The 9,672-nt window shown below is 48.2% G+C and overlaps 1 long non-coding RNA gene across 1 annotated transcript; it reads left to right on the forward strand.

Annotated features, from left to right (window-relative positions):
- Nucleotides 1-2,854: 2,854 nt before the first annotated feature.
- LOC116969054 lies at nucleotides 2,855-9,354 on the forward strand. The gene is made up of 4 exons (XR_004410608.1): nucleotides 2,855-3,285; nucleotides 4,076-4,081; nucleotides 8,076-8,080; nucleotides 9,344-9,354. It is a non-coding gene; the product is annotated as an uncharacterized LOC116969054 (long non-coding RNA).
- The last annotated feature ends 318 nt before the right edge of the window (nucleotides 9,355-9,672 follow it).

Below are 9,672 nucleotides of genomic sequence, written 5' to 3' on the forward strand. Positions count from 1 at the left end.
TGAACATTGCCCACAGACTCCAAACAGTCCTGGAGTTGTTCCTCTGCCCCCCACCCCCCGCTCCCCCCGACCAGCTCTGTACAATCCTCGCCTCTGGGGGTGCGCTCTTCAATTGTTGCCTGTAGGCAGGAAGCAACAGCACTACAATATGATCCGATTTACCGAAGTGAGGGCGAGGGATAGAGCGATAGGCGTCTTTGATGGCCGTGTAGCAGTGGTCGAGGGTGTTTGATCCTCTGGTGCTGCAGTAAACATGTTGGTGGAAGATAGGGAGCGATTTCTTCAGGTTGGCTTTGTTGAAGTCCCTGGCTATGGTGGTAAACGCCTCGGGGTAAGCCGTCTGGTGCTTGTTGACCATGGCGTGCAGCTCCCCCAGTGCCAGATGGACATCAGCTTGGGGTGGGTATGTAGACCGCAGTCAGGATGATGGAGGTGAGGTAGGTAGAAGGGACAGGTGTTCCAGGTGTGGAGAGCAGGAGTTGGATAGGACTGCCACGTCTGAGCACCATGCAGTTGACCATAAGGCAGATGCCCCTTCCTCTCCCTTTCCAGTGTACAGATGCCAGTGTACAGTCCATGCGATGGATGGAGAAACCTTCAGGCTGGACTGCTGAGTCTGGGGAGCTGGGGGTGAGCCATGTCTGTGTGAAACAGAACACAAAGTATTCCCTCAGCTTCCTTTTGTAAAGCAGCCTTGCCCTTAAGTCCTCCACTTTATTTTCAAGGGACTGTACATTGGCCAGTAGGATAGTAGGGAGATGGGTCGAAGTCCCCTGCGCTTCATTCTGTCCTGATGTCCTGCCCGTCAGCCACGTTTCCGGACACGGTGGAGGCTTCTCTTGTTTCCAGGTACTGTGTTTACTGTACCTGCTGTTTCTGCGAACCTGCGCTGCGACGGGGATTCCCTTCCAGCTCCGTTGCTTCTAGAAGATCCTGCCCATCGGCTCCGGAACGGTCTGAAGAAGGGGTTCGGCCCGAAACGTTGCCTATTTCCTTCACTCCATAGATGCTGCTGCACCCGCTGAGTTTCTCCAGCATTTTTGTGTGGCTCCGGAGATCTTCCCGGTGTTTCCAGGTACAGGACCTGTGATCCTCAGTCGGGTCGTGTGTACTCCAGCAATCGAGGGGTCGCTTACAGTCGGGGGCTCCCGAAGCTGTGGGAGATCACGATATCGCTAGTGTATTCAAGTGGGAGAGGGGGGGGGGAGAGAGAGAAAGAAAGCGAGAGAGAGAGAGAGAGGGGGGAGAGGAGGTTGAGAGGAGGAGGGGAGAAGGGGATGAGGGGTAGAGGAGGAGGGGTAGAGGGGGAGGACGGGTAGAGGGGGAGGAGGGGTAGAGGGGGAGGACGGGTAGAGGGGGAGGAGGGGTAGAGGGGAGGGGTAGAGGGGAGGAGGGGTAGAGGGGGAGGAGGGGTAGAGGGGGAGAGGTGAGGGGGAGGAGGTGAGAGGGGAGGAGGTTTAGAAGGGGGAGGAGGGGAGAGGTAGGGGGTAGAGGGGAGGAGAGTCTGAGGGAGGGGCAAATGATGAGGTTTTCGTATTATACTATGACCAAGTGGATCCCGTCCCCAAACGGGGGGGGGGGTGGGTCGTAGTTGAGCGCCGTGTGGGTTCACACGGGGGGTTGTCGCACAACGGTTTCACACTCGGAGATTCCCCCAACGGGAAGCCCTGTGACCCACCCCCCCCCCTTGTTCCACCCCCCCAACACACCCCCCAACCCACCCAAAAGGGTTCCTGTTGTGTCATAACCCCCCCCCCCCCCCCCCCCCCCCCCCCCACCACACACCCTACCCCCCCCACACCACTAACCCCTGCCCCCCACACACTACCCCCCCCCCACACACACACTAACCCCCCCACACACACTACCCCCCCACACACACTAACCCCCTCCACACACTAACCCCCCCCACCACGAGCTACCCCCCCACCCACACTACCCCCCCACACCCAACCCCCCACCCCCCTAACCCCCCCACCCCCCACCCCCACACCCCCACCCCCCCCCCCCACACACCCTACCCCCCCCCCCACACCCACTCACCCACCTACCCCACTCCCCCCCCCCACACACCTACCCCCCACCCCCCACACCGCTAACCCCCCCCTCCACCCCTCCCACCCCCCCCCCCTCCCCCCCCCCCCACCAACCCCCCCCCCCCACACCCCCCACCCCCCCCCTCCCCCCCACCCCCCCCCACTCCACCCCCACCCACTCACCCCCCCCCACACCCCCCCCCCCTCCCCCCCCCCCCCCCCCCCCATCCCCCCCCCCCCCCCACCCCCCCCCCCCCCCCCCCCCACCACACCCTCCTCCCCCCCACCCCCCTCCCCCCCCCCACACCCCCCCCCCCCCCCCCCCCCCCCCCCCCCCCCCCCCCCCTCCCCCCCCCCACCCCCCTACCCCCCCCCCACACCCCCCCCCCACCCCCCCCCCCTCCCCCCCCCCCCCCCCCCACACCCACCCCCACACACTCCCCCCCCACACACCCCCCACACACACACACTAACCCCCCTACACACACACTAACCCTCCTACACACACTAACCCCCTACACACGCACACTAAACCCCCCCAAACATTAACCCCATTTCTGGCTCTGCCTCTATATCTATATCTCTCTCTCACCTCTCCCTCCCTCTCCTTTTCCGTACCCTCAGTCACTGTCGAATGGCAGCTGAGATCCCATCGTGACTGTGAGATGCCATTGTGACACCATAGCTGGAAGCTGCCAGAAAAATCTCATAAAGTCAGTTATTCTTCTCAAAGTGGGCTTTTTTTAAACGAGGTGGAGGGGTAGTGGGGTGGAGAGGGAGGGAGGGAGGGGGTAGAGAGGGAGAGGGTCGATAGGGAGGGAGTAGATAGGGAAGGGGGTAGGACAACTTGCTCTATTTGATTGTGCACGCCAGGTTGATTGCATTCGTGAGATCAAGTCAAGGTTCCAATCACCCCCACCTGTCCCAATGAGATCCATTGTGATTAGACATGTGTGAGACGGCTCTGTGAGTCATGCAGCTGCTTGATTTTAGTGGGCTCACGTGAAGGTTCCAATCTCCTAGCCCTGTCCCATTGTGATGTCATACCATAGGTAAATGAGATCCATTGTGATTGGACATGTGTGAGATGGCACTGCGACTCGTGCAGCAGCTTGATTTTAACATTTGTTGATGTTTTTTTACTTAAAAAGCAGGGAAATTAATAACCAAATGTTCTAATTTTCAAAACAAAATGTGGAGGTGGAAAAACTCTACAGGAATATGTAAAAATGTCTCCGTTACAGCAAAGGTGGAGGAGTAAATTCACAAACAGCTTAAATGAATTTTCGCGAAATAGAACCCATTACAAACAAACCAATGAACGAGTTTTAATAGTTACTAGACCAAGTGCAGACCCGTTGGGTCTGTTTCTCCAACGCGCGGTTGCAGGGGGAGGGGGGGGGGGTGCTGCGGTTTTACACGCACACTAACCACCCCCCCCCCCCCCCCCACCCCCACATACTAACCCCCCCCCCCCCCCCTTGATATTATATTTATATTATTCATTCGCTCCTTTTATACCATCCCCCGCCCTATGCACTCATGCATAGCCCCCCTCACAGGCACGGCTAGAGAGGGAGAGGGGGGGGGGGGGAGGGTAGAGCGAGGGGGTGCAGAAACACAAAGAGATGGGCAGAGAAAATAACATGATTAAAAAGGACATTTTAATCTTTTGCAGATATTTATAACCTTCTAAAGACAATTTTATCTTTCATCCATTAACATATAATTAAAAAAGAAATTATGTTGTGTACCAATCTGGCTGTGTTTTGGCACTTTCCTCCCGTGCTTCCTCCCGGTCTCTTGTGCCCTTCTGCTCATTATTGCTTCGTGACGTCTCTTTGTGTTGTTCCTTGACCATCCAGCAACTCGATTGCTCCCATTTCTTTGCATGATGTAAAAAAAAGAGAAAGATATATATAACAATGTAGATATTCATAAACTTGTAAAGATGGATTGTATCTATTATAGACATTTATAAACTTCTAAAGACAATTATATCTATTGGTGGATTAACATATGATTAAAAAAGACTTCAGGCTATTGTTTTTAAGAAGGAACTGCAGATGCTGGAAAATCGATGGTACACAAAAAAGCTGGAGAAACTCAGCGGGTGCAGCAGCATCTATGGAGCGAAGGAAATAGGCAACGTTTCGGGCCGAAACCCTTCTTCAGACTATTGTGTACCATTTTGGCTGTATTTGTCAACGTATTGTTGTGTCTCTTGTTTCATGCAAACTTCCATTATTTTTCGGAGAACATCAAGACTTTCAGCCCTTTCTTGTTGTGTCTCTTGTTCACTTCTGCTCCTTACTGCTTGTCAACGTCTCTTTGCGGAGTTCCTTGACCATCCTGCAACTCGTTTGCTCCTGCTACTGGGCATTTATTTATTTATTTATTAGTTATTTATTTCGGCATGATTTTAAAATATGAGATATTTATTACGATGTAGATATTTATAAACTTCTAATTGACAATTTTATCTATCAATCCAACAACATATGAATAAAAAAAGAGATTTGCTATCGTTTAGGTGTTTTCTATCAACTTCTTGTTGTGTCGCTTGTTCCATGCTGTCCTTGCTTTATTTCTCGCAAATCCCAAAGACGTTGAGTCTAAATATCTGGGATCGAGAAATGAGGTGACAGTGACAGCTGTAGACAAAAAGGCAGCATTTGAACTGCATGGTATTAGGGCATCCTGATAAAACGGAAGTACATACAGTGTATGTATCAAGGATTTAAAAAAACCACTGCACTGGCCCCAAATATTTTCAAATACTGACCTTTCATCCGTCTTAAGATCCAGTTGATAATCACTGATGGTTACAGAGTTTTCAATTCCACTGCAATTCCTGAGAAAATGCAGTCAATGCTTACATACAAAATACCTCGACGTTAGACCAAAGTGTAAAGTAACCCTCATGTCAAACAACTGAAAAGTAAAGATAATTTCCCACAAGGCAGAATATATAACCACATAACCTTGATACTCAATGCCATAACCGGCACCACATCATCAAACATCAATATCTTCGCAATCATCATTTACTCAATAATTGACAATAATTGAACTGGAACTAACACATAGAAACATAGAAATTAGGTGCAGGAGTAGGCCATTCAGCCCTTCGAGCCTGCACCGCCATTCAATATGATCATGGCTGATCATCCAACTGAGTATCCCGTACCTGCCTTCTCTCCATACCCCCTGACCCCTTTAGCCACAAGGGCCACATCTAACTCCCTCTTAAATAGAGCCAATGAACTGGCCACAACTACCTTCTGTGGCAGAGAATTCCAGAGATTCACCACTCCCTGTGTGAAAAATGTTTTTCTCATCTCGGTCCTAAAAGATTTCCCCCTTATCCTTAAACTGTGACCCCTTGTTCTGGACTTCCCCAACATCGGGAACAATCTTTCAGCATCTAGCCTGTCAAACCCCTTAAGAATGTTGTAAGTTTCTATAAGATCCCCCCTCAATCTTCTAAATTCTAACGAGTACAAGCCGAGTCTATCCAGTCTTCATATGAAGTCCTGACATAAATTGGTACTCGAACACATGATCCATGGACCGTTCTGCAAGGCCACCTCTCCATGTTGGAAGGAAGGAGGATGCACCAAGAGATTCCCAAAGCCATTTGTCGAAAGCACAATGTGTGGAGATGATTCGTATCCTCTGTACAGGAGATCTCCAGCCATGGGAGGATTTCAGGGACATCAAGAAGGACGTCCGTTACAGACTATTACTTCCAATTGGGTTGTGCCCTATAATACTGAACTATTGAAGGCTTTCAAATGCCACCTCAACGTCGAAATATGCTGCTCTGTACAGTCAATTAAATACATCATCAAGTACACCTTGAAGGGGTGTGATCAGGCTGCTTTGGAATTAACGTAAATTACGAGATTAAACAGTGCCTGACTGGCAGACACATTGGTCCTTCAGAGGGAGCGGCATCAGTCTTTGGATTTCCAACTCATGACAGAGACCCCCCTGTCATTCGACTTGATGTACATCTACCAGACCAACAACAAGTTTTTTTTGATGCTGCTCAGCAAGGGATGAATGATGGTATGGCGAGAACCACTGACTGAATTTTTGAGATTGAGCTCTGAAGATCAGTTTGCAAGAACACTATTGTACGTTGATGTACCTCGATTTTATACATGGAGCAGCAGGAGATGGCAAAGACGGAAGGTTGGGAAGAGAGTGGCTGACTTCCCAGGTATTTTTGAAGCCAACGTTCTTGGACGAATATATGTGATTTCTCCAAAATACGGTGACCTCTACCACATGAGACTGCTTCTCCATCATGTGAAAGGGCCAGTGTCCTTCAACTCTTTGAAGACACATAATGGAGTAATTCTCCCTTCCTTCAAAGACGTCTGCAGAGAAAGTGGTTTGTTGGAAGCTGACGACCATTGGCAACAAACAATGGAAGATGCTGAGACGACAAGACTCCCCAATGCAATCAGGGATTTGTTTGTTGTTCTGCTGACAAATACTGACATCAACGATCCTCTACAATTATGGGATCACTTCAAGAATTCAATGTCCGAGGATTATCTTGAAAGCGAGCGAAGAAGAAAAAGTGATCGAAATATCACAATTGATGAGAGACATCATGATCAGGCTGTTTTATATTCAGGACCAGCTTGAGAATTTCAACACTTCACTGGAAAAAATGTTCCTTGCCTCGACCAAGAAATGAAAGGATGATGAAAATGTTGATTTACTTAAAGAATTGAATTGTACAGATCAGAACAACAGTGATTTGTTGATGAGAAGAAGCCTCTGCTGAATGCTGAGCAGAGAGAAGTTTATGACCACGTGTGCGACTGCTTGCAAAGTGATCTATCTTCAATGATTTTCATTGACTCACCAAGAGGAACTGGAAAGAAATTTCTGATAAATTTGATCCTCTCCACAGTAAAAGGTCAAGGTCAAATTGCCATTGCTGTAGCATCGTCTGGTATCGCAGCTACATTAATGCCTGGTGGAAGAACTGCGCATTCTCGATTCAAGATACTTATCCAAGTGACGGAGGATTCAACGAGAAACATTGACAGCAACTTTAAAATGGGAGATTTCTTCAGGAGAGTGAAGCTTATTGTTTGGGATGAGTGTCCAATGATTAGGAGGGAGTGGTGGACAGAACACTTCAAGATGTATGCCACAAAAAGGATAATTTTGGCGGGATTCATACCATTTGTTGTGGTGATTTTCGACAACTCCTTCCTATAGTGAAGATGGGAAGTGATATTGATGTTCAAAACTCCTGCATCAAGACATCGTACTTGTGGCGAACTTTCACAAAGTTTGAATTGAAGAGGAATATGCGATTGAACGAAGGAGAGGGTGAGTATTCTCAATTTCTGTTGGATGTAGGAGAGAACAAGATTGAAAAGAATGAAGACAATGAAATTAACATTCCAGAAGACATGGTTCTCCCAGCAAGAACACTGGATGACTGCATTGATTATATCTATCCAGCATTTGACCACCCTGCAACATTATTCTCTAAGAATTGTATCTTGGTTCCTCACAATGATACGATGAGAAGAATCAATTCAACGTGTGTCAGACGCTTCCCTGGAACCATGAGGGAGTACTATGCTTTCAATACTGTCACTGACGGAACAAATTCAACTCACTTCCCAGCGGAATTTCTCGATTCAGTCGACATTTGTGGATTACCACCACACAAATTGGACTTGAAGAAAGGATCTCCAATTGTTTTAATCAGAAACTTGCAACCCCCAAAGCTATGCATTGGAACGAGGTTAATTGTAAAACAGCTACACAATAATCTCATAATTGCTAGAATCAACATGGGGGCCTACAAAGAAGAGATTGTTCTCATTCCTAGGATGAAGATCAATTTGTCAGAACATGAAAACATTCCCATAAGGCAGAGCCAATTCCCTATTCTGTCGAGTTTTGCGATGACAATTCATAAGGCACAAGGACAAACCATGGAGAAGATCTTGATATACCTTGAGAAACGGTATATCAGAGGAAAGGTGAAGGAACAAGTAAAAGTGTTCCTGGAGGATGGGACATCAACCAGGAATGTTGTCATTAGACAAATGCTTTGTTGAGCAATGACTACTGCAGTAAGTGCTCACAATTTCCTAAAGTCAATGAAAGAACGCAAAACTGAAGGCAACAAGAGACGCAAGAAGGAACCGAACGTCCAGAGTTTCGACACTTTTGATGATTGCTCCTCAGTTCATTAATGGATGTTTAACACAGCAATCACAGTTCTGCACACAAAAGTTTAAAATGCTGCCTCAGAAAAAGCTTCAAGGACACATTAAGTGACATGTAAAATCTTGCCAGTTGCATTTGCTTTTTGGATAGAAAGTTGTTGGAGCTGTTATCTTGCTTCCTGACATACCTTGCAGGTGGATTATTTGCTGCAATATATACAACCACAGGCCTGTACATCTACGGCATATGTGGATAGAGAACTGGCTGGCAGACAGGGAGCAAAGAGTAGGAGTAAACGGGTCCTTTTCAGAATGGCAGGCAGGGGCACCGCAAGGCTCAGTGCTGGGACCCCAGCTATTTACAATATATATTAATGATTTGGACGAGGGAATTGAATGCAACATCTCCATGTTTGCGGATGACACGAAGCTGGGAGGCAGTGTTAGCTGTGAGGAGGATGCTAGGAGGCTGCAAGGTGAGTTGGATAGGCTGGATGGGTGGGCAAATGCATGGCAGATGCAGTATAATGTGGATAAATGTGAGGTTATCCACTTTGGTGGCAAAAACAGGAAAGTAGACTGTTATCTGAATGGTGGCCGATTAGGAAAAGGGGAGGTGCAACGAGACCTGGGTGTCATGGTACACCAGTCATTGAAAGTAGGCATACAGGTGCAGCAGGCAGTGATGAAAGCGAATGGTATGTTAGCATTCATAGCAAAAGGATTTGAGTATAGGAGCAGGGAGATTCTACTGCAGTTGTACAGGGTCTTGGTGAGATCACACCTGGAGTATTACGTACAGTTTTGGTCTCCTAATCTGAGGAAAGACATTCTTGCCATAGAGGGAGTACAGAGAAGGTTTACCAGACTGATTCCTGGGATGTCAGGACTTTCATATGAAGAAAGACTGGATAGACTCGGCTTGTACTCGTTAGAATTTAGAAGATTGAGGGGGGATCGCATAGAAACTTACAAAATTCTTAAGGGGTTGGACAGGCTGGATGCAGGAAGATTGTTCCCGATGTTGGGGAAGTCCAGAACAAGGGGTCACTGTTTAAGGATAAGGGGGAAATCTTTTAGGACCGAGATGAGAAAACCATTTTTCACACAGAGTGGTGAATCTCTGGAATTCTCTGCCACAGAAGGTAGTTGAGGTCAGCTATATTTAAGAGGGATAGTCTGCTTTCCTGTTTTTGCCACCAAAGTGGATAACCTCACATTTATCCACATTATACTGCATCTGCCATGCATTTGTCCACTCACCCAGCCTATCCAAATCACCTTGCAGCCTCCTAGCATCCTCCTCACAGCTAACACTGCCCCCCAGCTTAGTGTCATCCACAAACTTGGAGATGTTGCATTCAATTCCCTCGTCCAAATCATTAATATATATTGTAAATAGCTGGGGTCCCAGCGCTGAG

The sequence above is a fragment of the Amblyraja radiata genome (genome assembly GCF_010909765.2).
Source record: "Amblyraja radiata isolate CabotCenter1 chromosome 42 unlocalized genomic scaffold, sAmbRad1.1.pri SUPER_42_unloc_2, whole genome shotgun sequence".
Taxonomy (NCBI): Eukaryota; Metazoa; Chordata; class Chondrichthyes; order Rajiformes; family Rajidae; genus Amblyraja; species Amblyraja radiata.